The sequence below is a fragment of the Pristiophorus japonicus genome, chromosome 9 (genome assembly GCF_044704955.1).
Source record: "Pristiophorus japonicus isolate sPriJap1 chromosome 9, sPriJap1.hap1, whole genome shotgun sequence".
Classification (NCBI taxonomy): domain Eukaryota; kingdom Metazoa; phylum Chordata; class Chondrichthyes; family Pristiophoridae; genus Pristiophorus; species Pristiophorus japonicus.
The window spans coordinates 136,194,321-136,208,280 of record NC_091985.1 but is presented as its reverse complement, the minus strand read 5'-3'; positions in this window follow the sequence as shown (position 1 = coordinate 136,208,280).

The following is a 13,960-nucleotide window of genomic DNA, read 5'->3' as shown; positions in this document are numbered from 1 at the left end:
CCCACAGCAATCTCCCCCCCCCACAGCGATCTCCCCCCCACACAGCGATCTCCCCCCAACCCCCACAGTGATCTCGCCCCCTACAGCGATCTCCCCCCACACAGCGATCTCCCCCCAACCCCCACAGTGATCTCCCCCCCTACAGCGATCTCCCCCCACACAGCGATCTCCCCCCAACCCCCACAGTGATCTCCCCCCCTACAGCGATCTCCCCCCACACAGCGATCTCCCCCCAACCCCCACAGTGATCTCCCCCCCTACAGCGATCTCCCCCCACACAGCGATCTCCCCCCAACCCCCACAGTGATCTCCCCCCCTACAGCGATCTCCCCCCCACACAGCGATCTCCCCCCAACCCCCACAGTGATCTCCCCCCCTACAGCGATCTCCCCCCCCCACAGCGATCTCCCCCCATCCCCACAGCGATCGCCCCCCCCCGACATCGATCTCCCCCCCCCCACAGCGATCTTTCCCCTGCCCACAGCAATCTACCCCCCCACAGCGATCTCCCCCCCCACAGCGATCTCCCCCCACCCCCCAGCGATTTCCCCCACCCCCCACAGCGATCTCTCTCTCCCCCCCACAGTGATCTCCCCCCCACAGCGATCTCCCCCCACCACAGCGATTTCCCCCACCCCCCATAGCGATCTCTCTCTCCCCCCAACAGCGATCTCCCCTCACCCCCCACAGCGATCTTTCCCCTCCCCACAGCGATCTCCCCCCCCCACAGCGATCTCTCTCCCCCCCACAGCGATCTCCCCCCCCCACAGCGATCTCCCCCCCACAGCGATCTCTCTCCCCCCCACAGCGATCTCCCCCCCCCACAGTGATCTCCCCCCCCCCACAGCGATCTCTCTCCCCCCGCCAACAGCGATCTCTCTCCCCCTCCCCCCCACAGTGATCTCTCTCCCCCTCCCCCCCACAGCGATCTCTCTCCCCCCCACAGCGATCTCCCCCCCCCACAGTGATCTCCCCCCCCCCCACAGCGATCTCTCTCCCCCGCCAACAGCGATCTCTCTCCCCCTCCCCCCCACAGCGATCTCTCTCCCCCTCCCCCCCACAGCGATCTCTCTCCCATCACCCCCACAGCGATCTCTCTCCCCCGCCAACAGCGATCTCTCTCCCCCTCCCCCCCACAGTGATCTCTCTCCCCCTCCCCCCCACAGCGATCTCTCTCCCATCACCCCCACAGCGATCTCTCCCCCCGCCCCCCCACAGCGATCTCTTTCCCCCCCCCTCAGCGATCTCTCTCTCCCCCATCCACACAGCGATCTCTCTCCCCCCCCCACAGCGATCTCACTCCCCCCCCCACAACAATCTCCACCCCCCCCCACAGCGATCTCCCCCCCCCACAGTGATCTCCCCCCCCCCCCCCCACAGCGATCTCCCCCCCCCCCCACAACAATCTCAGGCCGGCAGTCTCTAGCCTCTCGTTGGTGCTTCTCGGGGGGCGGAGCTTGACAGCCGCGTGCAAGTGCACACAACTCGGGAGCCGAAGGTTCCCGAGTCGAAAGGCCTCCTCCGCCACACACCGCCTGCCACCGCCCGCTGCAGTCCGCCTCCGCCCGCTGCACTCCGTTCGCGCTACCGCCGAGAACAGTGGGATGAATCTCACGGCCACTCGGCCCCAGCAGTACCGGGTGATAAAAAAATCATGCACCGCCTGGGAACCGCGGAAAAACGGGCGGAACTTGGCTTTGACCAAATTTGGGCCCGACGTATTTAAATAATAATATCAGCGACAATAACTTCTAAGGTTTCACATAACTGGACTGAACATGATAATTTCATGTCTCATGCAAGGAAATTGATCATTGAACCAGACTCAGTAAAATATTGGACCAGCCACAATAGCTATCAGACAAGTTGACTATCAACTACTCAGCTAACATTTTTACACACCTTATTTACATGAGATTTAGGGCAGAACTTTCAATTTTGGGAGTGGTGTGAAAAGGGTGGTAGCTAATCAGCCACCTGTTATGTAACTCTCTCGATTTTTCTTTCTGTTGACTTTATCTTCAGACAATGTTGTATAATTCCGTAATCCTTATTAAAACACTGGATTACAGGCAATGTTGTATTCTTCTGTTTTGTCAATGCTTAAATCTAGTCTTGAAAATATAATGTTCACCCCTGCTTTCCTTTCGATATTTCAATTTTCTCCCCTCCCTTCCTGAAGCCGTTGACTCTCTCTTTGGGGTACAGTTCCATGGGTGGCGATTACCCACTGGTACCTTTGGTTAACTGGTCATCATTCAAGATTGCCCGCAGTCAGCTGACCATGGAGGGATATCACAGCGAAACTCGAGTGTTCCCAATCAACATTCAGCCACACACAGTCCCAACAATGGTCACAGAAGAGTTTGGGGACTAATGCTGTAAAGACCGATGTCAATGATTTCTGAGTTGATATGTGTTCATCTTTAAATATTTAAAAGACAGTGCTGGCGGGTACTCTTTCAGTTGTCTGCAGTGGTGAATGCGAATGTTTTAGCAATGAACAGTGAAGGTCAAAAGGCACAAATGGGGGAGAATGGTCATCTGTGTTGCTAGGAAAAAAGTGGTGTGGATGAAGACTGCAGTATTTTTGGAGATGACTCAGATTATTCCATCCACAGGGCTCTTCCGTGGGCAATTTTTAAATATGTGTGGAGGTTTGTAGATTGTGTTTGTGTCCGAGCATGACCATGTGTCTGAAAATCATCATGATAAGTGTGTGTGTGGCTTGCTTGTGAAGGTCATATTTTCCATGTCATTATTGTGTGTGAGACTATTTCTTTCTGCAGGTGCTTTCTGCAAATTTGTCCATTGTCTAGCTTGATTACAAATACCCTACTCCCTTCTTTAGCTATCACCGTGCCCGCAATCCACTTGGGACCATGTCCATAATTTAGCACATACACAGGGTCATTCAGATCAATTTCCCGTGACACAGTGGCGCGACCATCGTTTACATTTTGTTGCTGCCGCCTGCTCTCTACCTGATCATGCAGGTTGGGGTGAACCAGCGAGAGTCTGGTTTTATGTGTCCTTTTCATGAGTAGCTCAGCCGGGGGCACCCCTGTGAGCGAGTGGGGGCTTGTGCGGTAGCTGAGCAGTACTCGGGACAGGCGGGTTTGGAGTGAGCCTTCTGTGACTCGTTTGAGGCTCTGTTTGATTGTTCGTACTGCCTGCTCTGCCTGCCCATTGGAGGCTGGTTTAAACGGGCCAAGGTGACATGTTTGATCCCATTGCGGGTCATGAATTCTTTAAATTCGGCACTGGTGAAACATGGCACGTTGTCACTGACCAGTATGTCAGGCAGGCCATGGGTGGCAAACATGGCCCTCAGGCTTTCAATGGTGGCGGTGGCGGTGCTTCCTGACATTATTTCACATTCAATCCATTTTGAAAAAGCATTCACCACCACCAGGAACATTTTACCGAGAAACGGGCCCGCATAGTCGACATGGATCCTCGACCATGGTCTGGAGGGCCAGGACCACAAACTTAGTGGTGCCTCTCTGGGCGCGTTGCTCAACTGAGCACACACGCTGCATTGCCGTACACAGAACTCTAAGTCACAATCGATACCGGGCCACCACACGTGGGATCTGGCTATTGCTTTCATCATTACTATACCCGGGTGTGTGCTGTGGAGATCCGAGATGAATGTCTCCCTCCCTTTTTGGGTAGCACTACGTGGTTACCCCACAACAGGCAGTCTGTCTGAATGGACAGCTTGTCCTTTCGCCGTTGGAACGGCTTGATTAGCTCTTGCATTTCAACGGAGATGCTGGCCCAGCTCCTATGCAGTACACAGTTTTTTACTAGGGACAGCAGAGGATCTTGGCTGGTCCAAGTCCTAATCTGGCGGGCCGTGACAGGTAATTTATCATTTTCAAACACTTCCATGACCATCAACAAGTCTGTGGGCTGCGCCACCATCAACAAGTTTGCAGGCTGCGCCATTTCCACCCCCGTGGTGGACAATGGTAGCCGACTGAGAGCATCTGCACAGTTCTCGGTGCCTGGCCTGCGGCGGATGATATAGTTATACGCTGATAGCGCGAGTGCCCACCTTTGTATGCGTGCTGAGGCATTAGTATTTATCCCCTTGTTTTCAACGAACAGGGATATGAGGGGCTTGTGATCGGTTTCCAGCTCAAATTTGAGGCCAAACAGGTACTGATGCATTTTCTTTATCCCGAACACACACGCTAATGCCTCTTTCTCAATCATGCTGTCGGCCCTCTCGGCCTTAGACAAGCTCCTGGAAGTATAGGCGACAGGTTGCAACTTCCCCGCAACGTTAGCTTGTTGTAATACACACCCGACTCTGTACGACGACGCATCACATGCTAGCACAAGTCTCTTACATGGGTTATACAATGCAAGAAGCTTGTTGGAGCATAAAATGTTTCTGGCTTTCTCAAAAGCAATTACTTGTTTTTTTCCCCATATCCAGTTCTCACCTATACGCAATAACACATGTAAGGGCTCTAAGAGGGTACTTAACCCCGTTGGAAGTTACCAAAATAGTTGAGGAGCCCCAGGAACGACCGCAGCTCCGTGGTGTTCTGTGGCTTGTGCGCATTCGTGATAGCCTCTGTCTTGGCGTCTGTGGGCCGAATGCTGTCCGCCGCAATCTTTCTCCCCAAAAACTCCACTTCTGTTGCCATGAAAACGCATTTCGACCTCTTTAGCCGCAGCCCTATGTGATTCAGTCGCTGGAGGACCTCCTCCAGGTTTTGTAGGTGCTCGACGGTGTCCTGACCCGTAACCAATATGTCGTCCTGAAAAACCACTGTGCGTGGTACCGACTTGAGTAGGCTCCCCATGTTTCTCTGGAAGATCGCTGCAGCCGACCGAATTCCAAACGGGCATCTGTTGTAGATGAACACTCCCTTGTGCGTGTTGATGCTGGTGAGGCCCTTCGAAGACTCCTCCAGCTCCTGCGCCATGTAGGCCGAAGTCAGGTCGAGCTTGGTGAACGTCTTGCCTCCTGTCAGCGTTGCAAATAGGTCGTCTGCCTTAGGTAGTGGGTATTGGTCCTGTAGCGAGAAACGATTAATGTTACTTTATAATCGCCGCAAATCCTGACCGTGCCATCACTTTTGAGTACAGGAACAATGGGGCTGGCCCACTCGCTGAATTCCACTGGGGAGATGATGCCCTCGCGTTGCAGCCTGACCAGCTTGATTTCCACTCCCTCCCTCATCATGTGAGGTACCGCTCGCGCCTTGTGGTGAATGGTTCGTGTCTCTGGGACCAAGTGGATCCGCACCTTCGCCCCGGAAAAGTTTCCAATGCCTGGCTCAAAAAGGGAAGGAAATTTGTTAAGAATCTGGGTACATGAGGCCGTATCGACATGTGATAGCGCTCGGATGTCATTGCAGTTCCAGCCGATTTTGCCCAGCAAGCTCCTGCCAAACAGTGTGGGGCCATCGCCCGGGACAATCCAGAGTGGCAGTTCGTGCACCGTGCCCTCATAGGTGACCTTGACCAAGGCGCTGCTCAGGACAGTGATAAGCTCTTTGGTGTACGTTCTCAGTTTCGTGTGGATGGGGCTAAGGGCTGGTCTGAGTGCCTTGTTGCACCACAGCCTCTCAAACATCTTTTTACTCATGATGGATTGGCTAGCGCCAGTGTCCAGTTCCATGGCTACAGGTAAGCCATTCAATTTTACGTTTAGCATTATAGGTGGACATTTCGTCGAAAATGTGTGCACACCGTGTACTTCAGCATCTGCCTCCTCTCTCTCAGGCTCAAAATTGCTTTGATCCAACATGGAACGATCTTCCTCTGTCACGTGGTGGTTAGCAGGTTTTGCAGAGCTTGCAGCTCGTTTGCAAGCTCGTTGGAGGTGCCCCATTTTTCCACAGCTCTTGCAAACATACCCTTAGAAGTGGCATGAATAGGCTTAATGGAAGCCTCCACAATGCCCACAAGGTGTGAATTGCCTTGCATTCATCTTTTGTTGCGGATTCTGAGTCATCTGGGTCACCTAAGGCCTGCTGGCAGTTGCAGACTCGTGGTTTCTGCCCTGTACATTTCTGCTCGCAAACACAGTTCCAGTTAATTTATGAACATTGCTAGCACTTGTGCGCTGAGAGATTTGTTTGGTGTTATCACTGGTGGACATAAACGCCTGTGCTATCGCATTGGCCTTACTGAGGGTCGATGTCTCTACAGTCAAAAGTTTTCGTAGGATGATCTCATGACCAATGCCCAGTACAAAAAAGTCTCTGAGCATTTGCTCCAGGTAGCCATCAAACTCACATTGTCCTGCAAGTCGCCTTAGCTCGGCGACGTAGCTCGCCACTTCCTGACCTTCAGATCGCTGGCACGTATAGAACCAATACCTCGCCATCAGCACGTTCTCCCTTGGGTTAAGGTGCTCCAGAACCAGTGTACACAGCTCCTCATACAACTTATCTGTGGGTTTCACCGGAGCCAGAAGATTGTTCATGAGGCTGTAGGTCAGTGCCCCGCAGACCACGAGGAGGACCGCTCTCCTTTTTGCAGCGCTTCCTTCTCCGTCCAGCTCGTTGGCTACAAAGTATTGGTCTAACCGTTTGAAATAGGCTTTACAGTCCTCACCCTCCAAGAACTTCTCCAGGATGCCCACAGTTTGTTGCATCTTTGCGTTGGATTTTTGTACTCGTCGCCAGTTGTTGTGTTCCTAACACAGATGAGACTGCATTCAGGGAGGTTAAAGTAACAGTGACCTCAGTCTTTATTAAGACACTCCAGAGTGAGTAACAGGCCTTAGGGGCCAGCTTATATACAGTACTCCCAAGGGATGCTGGGATCCCTTGGGACTTCAGGGGATGCGCTCCCTGGTGGCGGAACATGGGAGTGCATGCTTTACAGATACACAACAGTATGTATGACTTTATCTTGACCCCGGTTTGTTAGTGTTTTCTATTTTGATGTAGGACTGACTATATTCTTGTCCAGGCTGTCCTGTGTGTGACTGATTCAAATGGGGTGGATGTGTAGTGTCACCTTCTCTCTGTGTCCTCATATGTGTATGGTATTCTGCACAGGGCAACAGTGCATTTCAAGTGTATTTCAAGCGGGAACAGTATCACAGTGGTTATGTTACTGGACTAGCAATCCAGAGGCCTGAATTAATGATCTGGGAATATGAGCTTAAATCACCCCTGGGGAATTTAAATTCAATTAATTACATTTTTTTAAAATTTGTATACTGGTTAGTATCAGTAATAGTGACCATGGGCCCGAGTTTGGTGAAAGCTGAGCTCCGCCCAAGTACCGTCGAAAGGACCGCTCAGATCCTGATGGTACTTCGGGCGGAAGTTTCATGAAAAAATGTGGGAAAGACCGCCTGGCAGCAAAAATGGTCCTTGCAAGCCAATTCTGGGCGGCAGTGGGTGGTACGTCTCATTTTGGGTGGTAAATGCCATCTTCGGCAAAGTCCCGCCAAGGATAGAGTCGGGCCCAGGGAGGGGGAATGGATAAAATAAAAACATTCAAAACAATTAAAATAAAACAACAGAAATCCCACAGAGGACCTCTTTGACCTAAATCCCTGCAAAAGAAATAAAGGAAACAAGTGCACTAACCTATTTTTGCAGGTCTTTATACTGACTCACCTTCACGCAGCGGCCTGTTCTGTTGCTGGAGCGGAGGTCCACCTGGACCAAACTGGCGACTCAGCAGGTGGGAGGACTCTTATGGGCGTTGCACACCAGCACATGCCAGCGGACGGCCCCCAGCGGTCTTCTCTCCCCGCCGGCGGGAGGAGCTGACCAAACTCGCTCAGAGGGGAGAGCGCCCAAAAAACATCGAGACCGCCGAGAAAACTCGACGGCAGCCGGCGGTGAGTCGACCAAACTCAGGCGCCATGAAACTACCGGATTGTTGTAAAATCCCATCTGGTTCACTAATGTCCTTTAGGGAAGGGCAATTAGGGATGGGCAATAAATGCTGGCCTTATCAGCAATGCCCACATCCCATGAACGAGTAAAAAAAAAGTTACGTTCAGTGTTTGGGACATGACTTATGTGCGGAAGGTGAACTTTTCCTGTTGTCCCACAGTGAAAATGCTCCAGGATGGGTTCTAAAACACCCAGATAGTTATACTTACCAATATCTGAACACCTCAGAATTTGGACAAGTAATAAGGAGGAGGCAGAGGAACAAGTAAATGTACAGAGACTGGTGGATAAGAAGAAAGCCACTCAGGCCATGGTTGGAAGAGAAGTGAGGGGCAGTCTGAGGAGGATCACAATGGGAGATAGAAAGAAGACCAAAAGGAAGATAGCTGGTTCATCAGTGAAACACACAAAGAAGCCACACACATACTTAAGATGATTTTCAGACATATAGTCACAGTGTCCGTTGACTGGGGAAAATGTTTCCTGCCCTGAAGAATTTTTTTTAAAGATGAAAGATATTTTGACCATATCAAGATACAAAATCAGGATGTTGGTAAACGGGCATATGGAGAATTAAAATGAAATAACTGATGTTCGCCCTTCGACTCACACTAATCTTAGAGGTGGGGTTGCCAGTGCTGAGGTAACACATTTTTGAAGTTTTTGCCTAATTATGCTTCCCTAATTATGCTGGTCACACCTAGCTTAAAGTAGGCAGCTAAGAGCTGTCTAACATCAGTGAGCCATAATCAACTCACAGGTGGCGCAAATTAAATCATTTTCAATTTGCAACTGAAACATATGCCATACTTGCCCCACTGACTTGACGTAATCATCTAAAATAGTCAGTGCAAAGCTGAATTATAATTTGATGTTAATCACCCTTCCCTCTCCTCTCCACTCCCACAACCAGCAGCACATACTTAAAGTTGGATAAAACTCTCTTTAGACACTTTTACGCTGGCACTTGTTGAGTTCCGATTCTGGGAGACTGGCGTCCATGAGTTGGCTCTCCACGCTTCCACAGCTAAATCTGGCTCTCTTTATTCTGCTGGCAGAATGGTAGGCACAGCTTTCCTGTGATCCAAACTAAGGAAGCACCAGTGTAAAAATGCCTTCTAAATGGCGCATGGAAGCTGTATCAGTCACCTATCCTCTCATGGTGAGTCAAGGTGCTGATGGCTTAGTGATGGCGCCCTCTGATGGCTCAGGGAGTTCCTCCAGTCAGTATGTGAGCCATGCAGACTAGGAATGGCCCATGTTTGACTCGCGTCAAGTTGGTTGATTTCAGCTGTTGGGAAGCAATAGTTGGCCTCAGCACCTCTGAATTGTGCGTGGGCAAAACTGACCGCACTTGATCTGCAGCAACCCCTGTTGGAAGCTTGTGCACGAGTGCAATGGGTGAGGACAAAACTGGGATCAGCTGTAATGTGGCTGAATAGTCTTCTGGCACGCATGGTCAAGGCTGATGCATGAATAATGACCATTTGGGTAAGGTACTGGATGGGGCCTGGCACCCATGGAACAATTGCCCAATAAGGAGGTTATAAATGGCAAGACAAGCAGAGAAATGGCAAGACAAGCAAAAAATTAAAAACTTTAAAAAAGAGAGTTAAAAAAATGAATCAGCAGTCCTCACTGTTTTAACAAGTGAGGGAACGTAGCCAATAATAATTGATGGCATTTAGATACAAATCAAAGACAAACTTAAAAAAGACCAAAATATATATTAGCTGCTTTCATTGAATTACACCACTGCGTTCTCAATTGCTGTAACTGTTAGAGACCGACCATAATTGTCATCTATTTGACAAGAATACAAAGAGCTCTATTTTACTTGTACCTCCTCCACCTCACAAAGTGTACTGTAACAACCACAGGAGGTTGTGAGTTCAAACCATACTCCAGGATTTGTGCACATTGAGTTTAATGGAGTATTAAGGCTGCTGGCTCCTGACATTCAGTTCCTGTGGAGCCAGCAACAGCTCCTAAGTAAGCACACCGGTTTTGCTAATCAGTTTAATTAATTTAATACTTAGCAAATCTGCCAAGTTTGTATTGGGAGCCTATGGCCACAGCACTAAATAAACTCAACATAAGGCAGCTATAATCAAGGCCCATTTTCTTGTTCAGCAGGACATTAAGGGGGCGAAATTGGCCTCCGGGGGACACTAACGGGACGCAAATGTGTTTTTGCCCGGGAAGCGGGCGGAGGTGGGGGGCTACCGGCTCCCACGAAATTGCGCGGGAGTTAACGGAGGCGCAAAACTGGTAGCGCCTCACTCCTGCCGGTAATGCCCAGGGCCGCTACACCTCCAGCAATGATGTCATCGCTGTGTGCAGCGACCCATTTTCGCCCCATGGTAGCCCCTTTACGCCCCACGGCAGAAATTGGGCAGCGCCCCGAGAGGCTGCCACAGGCGATGTCAGCGCCAGCCTTGTGGGTTGTGAACCGGGCCTGATATTGCGCTCCACTTCCTCTCAGGGGTGATAGCCCGAATTTAGGTCGTATGAATTCCCGCCTCGCAAATGTTACCACCCCAAACGGGGCGATACACAATTTCGCCACCTAAAAACCTCATGGCACCATTGGAAGATGAGCAGAGAGCTGTCTCTGTGTCATTCCTTCTCCTTCAACCAATCGCATCAGAATCATATTGATAAAGGAAAGACTTGCATTTCTATCACACCTTTCATGACCTCAGGACTACCAAAAGCACTTTACTGTCAATGAAATACTTTTGAAGTGTAGTTATTGTTGTAATGTAGGAAACGCAGCAGTCAATTTGCGCACAGCAAGCTCCACACGTACAGCAATGTGATAATGACCAGATCATCTGTTTTAGTGATGTTGGTTGAGGGATACATATTGGCCAGGATACTGGAGAAAGCTTCCCAATTTTCATTTGAAATAGTGCTATGGGTTATTTTACGTCCACTTAAGAATGCGGTTTAACATCTCAACTGAAAGACAGCATCTCAGACAGTTCAGCACTCCCCCGGTACTGCACTAGAGTGTCAGCCTAGATTTTTGTACTCAATTGTCTAGAGTGAGATTTGAACCCACCACCGTCTGACTCAGAGGCGAAAGTGCTACCCACTGAGCCACAGCTGACACTAATTAATCATTCATAACATCACTGCTTGTGGGATCTTGCTAGGTGAAAAATAATTGCTGATTTTGGCTACATAACAATCAGTCACCACACTCAAACATATTTCATTGTATGTGAAGCACTTGAAGCTGTCTCTGAGAGATGAAATGAGGTTATTATATAAACAAAAGTCTTTCAAATCGCTTTTTTAAAAAACAGATTACACTTTATTCCTGAGATTCCTGCGATGTGAGATGGCAGAAAAGGAGGTTTCTAAATGGAGAGGTAGGCATTTGGGGCAGAAAACCCTATTAAGCAAGGTCAGCAAAATTTGGAGCAGAAGGGTGGGGATATGATGAATCTTCTGCCCGACACCTTCTTGGTCAAGGTGGCGTTGCTGAGGGAGTTCCTGGGATATTCCAGGCATTCCGTCCTTTGCGGACTCGGCAGGCTTCATCTGAATGCTGGCCAGCTGAAAGCTGCTGTAAGTCCCACCGACACCGCAGGTAATGCCCCAAGACCTTTGCAGGCCAAGATACTGCATTAATGGGGTGGAGCCCAGAGATAATCAATTAGCGGCAAAGAAGCCTCTAAATCTTTCTGAGGAACTGAGGCCTGAAAGTACAAGCTTTTGGGTTGGGTCCTTCCTGGATCTCTATTATGCCATTGAAGCAGCAGGACACTTTTGATGCATCCTTATAGGTGCCAGTGGTCCACCCTGACTGTTTGAGTAACCCTGACCCTGTTTTCCATGCCAGATAGAGATTCTGCTCAGTTGTACTTGTGCTGGGGGAACAGCACTCCTGGACTTCAGGCCCTCGATATATAGTTACAGGGAAAAGCACTTGAAGCATTGACTCCCTTCCCTAAGTACCCATTGTTTGTAATATTACAAATGGCCCCTGACTCAGTAGTACCTTCCAGGAAGCACTTCTTCACACAAAGGATAGTGGAAATGCAGAACTCTCTCCCCCAAAAAGCTGTTGGAGGCTGGAGGTCAATTTGAAAATTTTAAAACTGAGATAGATAGATTTTTGTTAGGCAAGGGTATTAAGGGATAAGGAACCAAGGTGGGTAAATGGAGTTAAGTTACAAATCAGCCATGATCTAATTGAATGGTGGAGCTGGCTCAAGGGACTGGATGGCCCACTTCTGTTGCTATGTTCCATAATCACTGTGCTACTTTTCATTACTAATAACCTTTTTAGCGATTTGTTTTGTCAACATAACTGTGTACCTTCATTCAAATGCTCCACTTAAAGAACCTTTTTTTGTAGAAAGAAAAACACTTAAATTAATTGAAATGCATCATTTTATTCTTTTTATGACTGCTACACAATATCATTTCTATGAAATAAAACATAAAATCTTTGGGGTATTTGATGGCCTAATGAGCAAATACCTCATCCAGTGTAGCATTAGATCGCCGAGACCAGAACATTTCAGGTTTAATTCCCAGTCTGGGCTGAGTTAGCTGATTTCATAGGAACATAAGAAATAGGAGCAGGAGTAGGGCATTTGGCCCCTCAAGCCTGCTCTGCCATTCAGTAAGATCATGGCTGATCTTCGATCTCAACTCCACCTTCCTGCACTATCCCCATATCTCTTGATTCCCTTAGTAACCAAAAATCTATCAATCTTTGTCTTGAATATATGCAACGACTGAGGCTTCACAGCTCTCTGGGTTAGAGAATTCCAAAGATTCACAACTCTTTCCCTGAAGAAATTTCTCCTTATCTCAGTCCTAAATGGACGACCTCTTATTCTGAGACTATGATCCTGAGTTTTAGACTCCCTAGCCAGGTGAAACATCCTCCCAGCATCTACCCTGTAGGGATTTTACACGTTTCAATGAGATCATCTCTCATTCTTCTAAACTCTAGGGATTAGAGATCTTGTCTACGCAATCTGTCCTCATAGGACAACCCTCTCATCTCAGAAATCAGTCTGGTGAACTTTCATTGCACTCCTTCTAAGGCAAGTATATCCTTCCTTAGGTAAGGAGTGTTTGTCAAGGCTACTGTAGGGAATGCTACAATTGTGCTTAGTGTCAAGAAGCAATGGAGGAGAAGTATAGCCAGACGTCCTGCTCCTTATCCTGATTCAATGAACCCTACCGGAAAAATTGCACATGCACGGATAGCAGATGAGAGCGGAATTGGGTTTATCTGTGATTATTCCACAATCAAACAGCTTATCTAGGCTCACACTTGGAAATGTTCACTCGGATGAAAATTCTGGAAGGCTGCGGGCGTTGCTACCAGGCAACACCTTCAGGAGAGGTGGCAAAAAAATGGAAAATAAATCTGAAAAACAAAAACATTATGTTGATTAACAGTTTAGTACTACGACAGATCATGACCTGGATCTTTAAAAAAATATATATTTTGTCATCATGAGGTGCGGAACTGCGCCATTCAAAAGGAAAATCCCAGGTTTTCCCTGCTCTGCACCGATTTGATGGATCTCAGCCAAACAGTCAGAGCATTTCAAGTAGCTTCAGTCTCGGTGGTCAAGGGAGACGAATTATCTAGAAAGAAAGAAAGAAGAAAGACTTGGATTTATATAGCGACTTTTATGACCTCCGGATGTCTCAAAGCGCTTTATAGCCAATGAAATACTTTTTGGAATGTAGTTACTGTTGTAATGTGGGAAACGCGGCAGCCAATTTGCACACAAGCAAGCTCCCACAAACAGCAACATGATAATGATCAGATAATTTGTTTTTTTGTTCTGTTGATTGAGGGATGAATATTGACCAGGGCACTGGGGATAACTCCTGTGCTCTTCTTCGAAATAGTGCCATAAGATTTCTTACGTCCACTTGAGAGAGCAGACGGGCCTCCTTTAACGTCTCATCTGAAAGACAGCACCTCCAATAGTGCAGCTCTCCCTCCGTACTGCACTGGAGTGTCAGCCTAGATTTTTAAAGCTCAAGTGCGTGGAGTGGGACTTGAACCCACACCTTGTGACTCA